At 45.3% G+C, this 9,712-nt stretch overlaps 1 protein-coding gene across 1 annotated transcript in view; it reads left to right on the forward strand.

Annotated features, from left to right (window-relative positions):
- Positions 1-9,712, forward strand: part of PDE1C (phosphodiesterase 1C) — a 311,651-nt gene that overhangs the window by 36,414 nt on the left and 265,525 nt on the right. The window lies entirely within an intron of this gene.

The raw sequence follows: 9,712 nt of genomic DNA on the forward strand, positions 1-9,712 counted from the left end.
TTTTGTCAACCTTGAAACCTATTCTCAAATTCCTGTATCAAAACACAAATCGGGGCTGCGTGTTCTTCTCAATTTTCAGGACTGCGTTCAGGCAGTGCATCAGGCTGCACGCGGTTATTTGCCATAACTGAGTCAGCACAGCTCTGCGATCTCCCTGAGTCCCAGCATCAGCTCTGGCAGTGCCGATCGCGCACGGCTGGCTGGTTGTTGTTGGGCCGGGCCGGGCTGCTCTGTGGGGAGGAGCCGCCGCCATGTTGGCGCGGGGAAGGGGGCGGCCGCAGGGCGGGCTGTGCCGCGCCGCGTGTGGGACGTGGCTGCTGTAACCGCTTCTGGCGGCCACGCAGAGAAGGGCTGGCGTTAATTTAAACTGAAACCTTTTGCTTTAGTTATGTGTTTGTCCTGATAAGTGCTAATTCTTGTTCTCAGTTCAGGCAGTTCTGTTCATTAACCAGTTAGCTGTTGAGCGGAAGGTATTTGAGAGTTATAATAATACACATCTTGGTAATGTGTATGTAAAATACTCCACCACGGAGCAGAGGGTGCTGAGACAGGGCAAAGGGACAGCCTCAGTGGTGTGTGCAGTGTGGTGGTTGTTCCTCGGACTGGCAATGAGGGCAGCGTGTCCTGCTGTGGGGTACATTCTGTGTGCAGGAGGCAAGGAGAGGATGCAGGAACCTATATACAAACTCTAAGGTTCCAAAAAGAGAGACCATTATTATTTTTCTACAAAAAGTTTATTTTTACTTTATATTGTTATTGTAACAATATAAAGTGTTGCTTGTCCAGCCTTGAACATAAAGTCCAAGCGAAGTGTCTTCCAACTGATCCAGGGACTGGATCTTCCTGCTGGTGTTCAGCACTTTCTGTCAGAACCAAGTCTGCTTCTCCACAGGAACAGCTGCCTCTGTCACTTCTCTGATTCCTCCTTTCCCCTGGGGAGTGATGAGGGAGGCGGACAGGAAGGATAGGCTCATGGAAGCCTTGGCTGTCAAAAGAATTACCAGGAAATGAAGGCTCCATGTAAACACATGGAATAGCCCTGAGTTGGGGCTCTCCTGGGTGAGGGCAAACTTATGGGATAGGAGGATCAGCACCGGCATTGAGGCGGCCGTTTGCAGATATGGTCCTGAGTTGGGACTCTCCCAAGTAAGGATAAACTTAAGAAGTTCTTGCACCCCCGGCAGTGTTCAAGGCCCATGGGAGTTCAAGTGCCTCTGCTGGACTCCTCTCATTGCCGTGGCACAGCAGCTCAGAGGAATGCAGGCCCTGCCCTGCCTGCCCTCTTCCTCAAGACTTGGTGAAGAAAAGATGAGAGGTCTTGGGGAGGGACAAGTGAGGGGAACAGGAAGGAGGGCTTGTAGGAGCCTTGGCTGTGAGAAGAAGAATTACCAGGAAGTGGAGGCTTAATGTGAACCCATGGGATTGCCCTGTGCAGGGGCTCTCCTGGGTAAGAGCAAACTTATGGGGTAGGAGGATCAGCACTGGCGTCAAGGCGGCCATTTGGAGGGAAGTGGGCAGACCCTGGCACCCTGTGGTGATCTTTGAGGTGCAGTCTCTTTCTGGTCAGCCTAACAGTGATGGCTTGGTGACCAGCCAGCTCCAACGGAGGCAGATCCGCTTCCATCAGGTTATCTTCCAGAGGTAGATCTACCTCCATGGGCTCTATGTCACTGCCAGGCGGGTCTACCTCCATAGCTCGATGTCATTGCCCATTTCCATCAGTCTCTGTTTCTTGGCAGGTGGATGTTTCATACCCTGTACTCGAAATAAAACTTTTTTATCTTACAGGGATTATCTACTACTGGCTGTGTCTGCTCAGTGACTGGGGACACAAGATGGTTGCAAGAATGTACCAAGAGGGTCAGGAAAGGGGGTTCTCATGCACCCTGCAGCTGCCTGGGATGGAGTTGTCCTGGTGCTGGTCAGCAGAGAGGGGACAAAGCATACTGACACTCACAGGCAGCCATTAAGAACTGCTGAATTTCAAGGGTTGTATTAGCTGTCCTTTCCCATCCCTCACTGACACCCCTGGAGTGTGAGAAGGTGGTATCTCTTCTACCGTGATCCCAAAGGATAAGGGGTGGGGAGGTGAGGGCTTACTTGTTCTTTGGGCAGCTGTACTGGTTCAGCTTTGGTGGTTCTTTGGAGGATCTGTGAGGTCCTTGGGGCCCTGTGGTGGAGTTTTCCACTCTGAGGGTGAAAAGGCCCATTAGGGATTGCTGCCCTCAACTTGTTCTCTCCTTGGCCATTAAACGTGTGGTTGAAGATTAAGTCAGACCCACTGTAGCAGTGCGCAAAGAATGGCTGGATATCAAGCATGCCCCCAGACAAGTAGTTTGGACAGATTTGATCTCTGCAATCTCTGAAAATAGGGTCTTCAGATGAGAACTTAGGGGCAGGGACACAGATGTGTAGTTGTCTGTCCACCAACAGTTGACCCCTATGTACTTCAAGCACCACGAAGGTGTTCATGTCCTACCATCAGGTGTGAGCAGTCAGAAGATGTGCTCGTTTCCTGTACAGTGACTACATAACAGTGTGCTAAGAGAATCTACAGGTTATCGCTGAATGAAGAGCTAAGGCAGTTGTATTCATGTTTCTGGTGGTGGCTTGCTGTGCCTATGCTAACATAGTGCCATGTGATCCCATTGTGCTCCTTTTTTCTGAACGTTTCTAGTGTTCTGCTTTCATGTCTCCTATAGATGCAGGAGGCAGCAGCAGCTACTAAATTGCCCAGTGGGGCAGCCAATGGGGGCAGATGCTCCCTCTTAGCTAATTCATAGCTTTTCTGCCTTTGGCTTATGCATTTTGTGAAGGCTTCTGGTGCAGAAGGCACATTTAGAGAACTGATTTTTGGTGCCATGGGTTTGATTCATAGAAGCTCAGTTAAGTTTGGATACCCTGGGGAGGACAGAGACCTGTAGTTTCTCTGGGTGCCTGTTTCATGTCTGAGCACCCTCATGGTGGCAGTTCTTTCCTTTTGCCTGACTGGGAGTTGTCCATGCACCAGCGTGAGCCCATGCCTCTTGTCCTTTCACCTGAGCACCTGTGAGAAACTGTCGCGCATGTTCCTGGTAGGTAGCTGTAGTCAACACTCAGATCCTCTCTGAGCCTTCTTTAAGCTAAGCAAAGGCAGTTCCCTCGTGCCACCCATGGGTGCTGTGTGCCCTGGGCCCTCCCCAGCCCTGAGACCCTGGATTGGCCCCTAGACTGAATTATAAAATCTAAAAATGGTGAACCCTGCTGCTCACTTCAGCTTTGCCTGTCCAGGTCAGGAACAAGCCTCAGAAATTACCCCACGTTTCAGGTGTATTTCCATGCCCCCATACAAATGGCTACTCTGTTTTTGAGCCTGTGTTGAGCTACTGGTCGTGTGTTCTTTTTATAAATAGGTCATTCTTCAACCAATCCTGTGCAGTTCCTGGTATTATCTTCCCCAGAAACAGAATCCAGTCTCAAGAGAAGTTTTACTTGCTCTGTCTTTCAGTACAACTTGAGGATAATTTCAGTCTCTATTAGCTCTATACATTAATTACTGTGTCCTTTTTCCAGCATGGGGACATAGTTATGTGGCAGACATTGGGAATTTTTTCTGAATAGCTGAACAATCAATGTCAGTAATACAAGGGCTGCTACAAAAGTAGTGCCTCTTATTTTATTATACAACTAACTGAAGCATTATAGGCTATCCTAAGTTACAAAGGGCCTATTTGTTCTGATGAGCAGAAAAGCACCTACTGGCTTTCAGGCATAAAGTCCTAAATCCTATTCCATACAGATGACACCAAGTTGGCAGGAAGTGTCGATCTGCCTGGGTTAGCGAGGCCCTACAGAGGGACCTGGGCAGGCTGCATTGCAGAGTTGAAGTCAGTGGGATGAGGTTTAGCGAGACCAAATGCCGGGTCCTGCTCTTCAGCCACAGCAACCCCAGACAATGCTACAGGCTTGGGGTGGAGTGGCTGGAAGACTGTAGAGGAAACGGACCTAGGGGTATTGATAGATGCTCAGCTGAATATGAGCCGGCAACAAGGCCAGTGGCATCCTGATTTCTATCAGAAATAGTGTGGCCAGGGAGGATCAGAGAAGTAATTATTCCTCTGTACTCAGCACTGGTGAGGCTGTACCTTGAGTACTGTGTTCAGTTTTGGGCTCCTCACTGCAAGAAAGACATTGAGGCTCTGGAATGTGTCCAGAGAAGGGCAGCAAAGCTAGTGAAGGGATCTGGAGTACAGGCATTATGAGGAACAGCTGAAGAAGTTGGGACTGTTCATTCTGGAGAAGAAGAGGCTCAGGGTAGACCTTATTACTCTCTATAACTACCTAAAGGGAGGTTGTCGTGAGCTGAGAGTCTACCTCTTCTCTCGTGTAACTAGTGATAAGACTAGAACTATTACTACTGAAGGAAAAAAATCCAGTTTCAGAGAAGTTTCATTGAGTGATTTCCAGAAAAACAAAGAAAGATGTGTTTTTCCTTGGCTAATGTTTCTATTTGAACAATCAAATACAACTTCTAAAATCAGACCAGCATTTTGTCTTGGCCATTGTCACTGTTTTAACCAGGGACTTCACCAAGAGCACAGTGCAATAAATGCCCAAACACAGGTTGTGAGTCTTTCCTTCTTTCATCACAGGTTGACAGCAACTGGATGTGAAGTTTGGTGAATCTTTGAACTGTATTTAGTTTTAAATTTATGTTTTATTAATGAAAAATCTATTTTAAAATTGTGAAGACAGCTTTGGTGGAAGAATTTGTGAGACTGGTCACTTTTTTTTTGACTGTGGTTAGTTTAAGTGAAGTGAAGTAGTATAGCAATTATGATGGCAAATATCCCCTGTGGCATTTTTCATGTCAGTAATGTGTAACAGTTTGGCTGTACTTGTTCCAAAGTGGAAATTCCAAAAAAGAGTGTTAAAAAAGTCTTCATTTTAAAACATAGAGCTTGTCTGCTTGAGTGAACCATTTTGCATTGTAACTGGAGACCTGCTGCTGCAAAGGTGAATCTGAGAAGAGCTGTCAGCAGGTGCTTGGTTATTGCCCTGAATTTCAATGGTCTGAAACAATGATATTGGCTAGAATCATATCACCAATCCACCTCTGCTGCAAGCTGCTAGAAAGCAGACAAGCTGGAAAGGGAAGCGATGCACGGTGGTGCTCCTAATATCTGTACCAGCAGCTTATCAAGTGGGGTAACATTACTGTATGGTTGACTTGCTGTGTCGCCTATTAATGAGAAGTTTATTTACCAGGATTATCTGTTTGCACATGTTATTCTCTAAGAAACCCTTTCTGTCTGTGCCACCTGCCTGGCAGTCCAGACCAGTGTTAGATTTTGCTAATTAAAGATCAGGCTTGATTTCATGAGGTAGAAGAGATAAATCCTGCCCTGCTTTTGGCCTGTTCACAGGCGTATGCTCTTTTCATAGTCTGAATTTAAGGCTGTGTGGTGCAGGGTGCCTTATCACAGTATAGCAGATATTCTCAACCAGCCACTCAGAATGGAGTCCTGATAGAAGTTAAAAATCTTCTATACCTCCTCCCATGCTGCTTTAAAATAATAAATGAATATGAGATACATGCACTGGTGACAAATCACATTGTGGCCCCCCAACAATACTTGCAAAGAAAATGCAGAATGAAGGAAGACAGAAACTTAGAGCATTTCCACTGGTGAAGCCACTCTTGCTGCGTTTCTGGATCCATTCTATTTGGGACTTCAGAAGGAGTAATTAAAATAGTTGTTTTCAGTCTGTAACTTGCAGCAGCGTTCTGCAAGTTAGCCTTTCTTTGAGCAAGAAGCAGACCTTGTGATCTTAAGAGACTGGTCCCAGCCAAAGTTGTTGAGTAATTCCATAGATGGATATAAAATTTCTCCTGATTAGAGTACAGTGAAAAAAAAAACAAAACAAAAAACAAACCACTGACTTTTAAAAATCACCCTAGTTTAGCTTTCTTTTTTTTTTTTTTAAGAGTATTGTGGAAGGATTTTATTCTCTCATTGAAAAGAATGGCAAAAATCTGCCACTTTCAGTTGGATTGAGGCTCAGATTTTCATGAACAGGCATGCACTGATATTGAATTTAGGAGGGAAAAGCAAGGCATTACCCTCTTCAGTTTGAAGCTTCTCTTGCAGAGGTTTCTGAAAGTATCCTGAGTGATAGGCAGTTTGTGCAGTGAATCTCTTTCCCCTACAGGCAGCAAGGAGTCTTTCACAGGGGCTGAGTGACAACAGGATATATGGCATCAGAACTGGCTTGAGTGTTCCACTGTCACCTTCAGCCTCCTGTTCTTGAGGAATTTGGACATTTCTCCAGTGATTTGAAGAGTTTAGGGTGAGGCATTTTCTGATATGACTTCAGCATAGATGATGTGGTGCCCCTGCTCTGCCATGCAGACTGGGCAGCCAGGATGAGTCTTTCATGGCCTGCCATCCAAGCAAACCTTGCTGCTGTTGGCAGATGAAAAAGTAAAATGCAGGGCATTTTGGGCAGAACTATCACCGACACACCCGTGTTGTGAATCCACGCTGCTGTGCAGGATGTACCCTAATCCAAGATCTCTGTGCATATAAAAACTGGCAAGTCTGTCTGCCTCTGTCCTTTCATCAGCGTGAAGCTGAATTGCTGATTTTTTTTGGACAACATAAGAAATTTTCAAGGCCACATTGTAAATGTGCATGTGTGTGTTTGTGTAAGGTTACAGCATTGGGGAGGTAAAGGAATAATACAGAAATTGAATACAATTTTAGCAGAGGTATAGATGACAAGACATACAAGGCAGTGAATACCTGGCACTTGAGGAAGCTCCACAAGACGAGATCACTGTTTGAAAGGTAATTGCTTAGAAGCCGAGTTGTCTCCTGTGCTTCTTTGCAAAATACCACAGTGTTTTGGCATCTTTTCAGATTTTATGGGGGAACATTAAAAGTGTCCTGCTCCTCTTTCTCTGCATGTCAAGTTACACATTAGTAAGTATAGACAAGTCTCTGCTTAGTGCTCTGTAGGTGTACTCCAGGTCACCTCTGGGCTAGCTGATCCCTGAGGACTCAGCCTTGCAGGGGAGGAAAGGAGAGCAGGTGTCAGGACTTCCTCCAGAGCTCTCCTGACAGCCAGAGGGCTAAACTTAGATCCCCCAGGGAATGTAGACTGCAGTACCACGAAGGAAATGGTGTATATTTGGTCACTGTTGAAAACAATGGGATTGTTGCCTTGTAAAATCAAATATTTTGTGAATGAAGAGACTGCATGTTGTGGAGTTCCTTTCAAGTGAACTCTCCTGGGAGCTGGTAACCAAGCCAGAGCTCTCAGCACGTTTCTATTCTCTGCTGAGTATGACCTATCTGTACAGAGAAAGGTATCTAAGGGAAACATAAATGGACACAGTGATGGTCTTGGGGGTGTATACAGGTTAAAAATTAAAATGATTTGCTGTAAAGGTTGAGATCCAAAACAAATGAAATAGTGAGCTCATTTACTCAGGAAAAAGAAAGAGAAATTACCTGTGTCTTGCACTCATGCTCTTAATTGGTTTGATATGAACTCAACAGAAATCAGAGGCAATGTGTCCTCTTTTCTGTTTGGCTTTAGGAATGGACTCATTAAGAGAAAATGCAGGCAGAGCCTACTGCTGAAAGTGCTGATCTGACCTATATTTAACCCTATGCCATGCTGCCCAGTAGCTGAAAGGCTTTAATATGTGGTCCAAGCTAATGGTTGTCACTTTTTGAATCAGTAAATATAGCAGTAATTAATAGGAGTAATAGCTCATCCTTTATCAGTTATATTATTGTAGCACATGTTGACTTCAGTGACTCCATTTTTACTTTGATTATATATGGTTAAAGGAATAAAAACATTTTCAGTTATATCAACCCTTTTATTTATTATATAGCATCTTTGTTAGGAAACAGACTAGACTGAAACGTTTGGTGTTAAGGATTACCACAAAGAGCAGTTCAGTCTGTCAAGTATTGCAGTCTCTGCATAGAATAAGAGTGAAAGATACATATACTGAAAAATTATGTCCTAACCATCTAATGTATCTGGAGGAAAGAATGTAGAGGAGGTTCACAGTGCTTTCTGTGCTCTCAGCTCCCAGCCATGCTCAGTGCAGCTTGCAGATGTGTCAAAATCAAAAAGTGCATAATGATCTACAGAGATCTCTTCCAACTTCTGGGTCCATCTGGCCCAACCTCTGCCAGGCCGATGTCCAGGCAGCTGTTGAAGATTTCCAAGGAGGAGACTCCACAGCCTCTTTGGATAGCAGGTGCCAGTGTTCTGTTACCTCCACAGTGAAAAACTGTTTCCTGATGTTCAGACAACACCTCTTATGTTCCAATTTGTGCCCAGTGCCTCTTCTCCTGGCACGGGGCTCTACTGAAAAGCACTTTTCTCCATCGTCAAATCGTGTATCTGTACATACTAATGAGAGATCCCTCTCAGCCTTCTGTTCTCTATCATAGAATCGTAGAATGGCCTGGGTTGAAAAGGACCACAGTGATCATCTAGTTTCAGCCCCCCAACTCTGTGCAGGGTCACCAGGCTGCCCAGAACCACATCCAGCCTGGCCTTGAATGCCTCCAGGGATGGGGCATCCACAATCTCCTTGGGTAACTGTTCCAATGTGTCATCACCTTCTGAATGAAAACAAAACAACAACAACAAAAAAACAACAGTAGGATGCTACGCTATGTTCCATTTTTCTCAGCCTTTCCTCAAAGGGGAGATGCTTCAGTTGGAGAGGGGAGCACACCGTGATACCTGGGCAGCCCAGAGCTGGACCCAGTGCTCCTTGTGCAGCCACCCCAGCAGTGGGCAGAAGCAAAGGATCACCTCTGTTCTGCTAACACCACCACTTGCTATGCAGCCCAGAATACCATTGGCTTTCTTTGCTGCAAGGGCACAGTGCTGGTGTATGTTTGAGTACTGGCCTTCTGTCATCCGTTGGAAAGGCCTGGCCTTGCATTTGCATGTGATCTTTCTTTGTATAGCTCTGTGCCAGGAACAGCTGGAACCAGGAAGGCACAAAAACAGTGAGGTATCATGGCACATTACACAGTATGCTAGCTCACCTCACCTGAAATATCCCAGCTGGAAAATGTATTTTTAGGTGGTGCTTCAGTGTTGTAGCCCTTCTTCAGCTCTAGAACCTACCATGGCACTAGGATATGCATCAGAAATTATGTTGGATGCATCTGAGAAGGTGTGTATGGCTGGGCTACAACTGCTGCTGAGACACTGAATACCGGATCATCTTTTGTGCTCTGTTGTGTGGCACTTACTGGGCAGTATCAAGTCAGACTTTATGAGACAGTTGAAAAAAATCCAGGAAAATGAGGAATAAAAGCAAAAAAGGTCTGTGGTTTGCTTTTTCTTTTTTCTTCTCCCTTCTCTCCCCCCCCCTTTTGAGTGGTTTTTGTACTACCACAGTAGCCTGAGATACTTTTGCTACAGATACAAAAGCTCTAGCTATCTTAGTTCTTCAGGAACAATTTGTTTGCATACCTCTTCACAATTTTAGCAAGGCTGCTGTTGTTCGTGGCTATTGAAAAATCATCACTCTATCTGCATAACAAAAGCCATTTAAAAAGCTCCTCATAACCTGGGAGCTGAGGCTGTGCTTTCAGCTGTAGCACAAGCACTTAAGGACGTGTTTAAAAGTTGGACTGAAGGTCCCAAAGCATAATTTGCTGTTTTTTTTTTAATTTTTATTTTT

Source organism: Meleagris gallopavo, chromosome 6, assembly GCF_000146605.3.
Source record: "Meleagris gallopavo isolate NT-WF06-2002-E0010 breed Aviagen turkey brand Nicholas breeding stock chromosome 6, Turkey_5.1, whole genome shotgun sequence".
Classification (NCBI taxonomy): domain Eukaryota; kingdom Metazoa; phylum Chordata; class Aves; order Galliformes; family Phasianidae; genus Meleagris; species Meleagris gallopavo.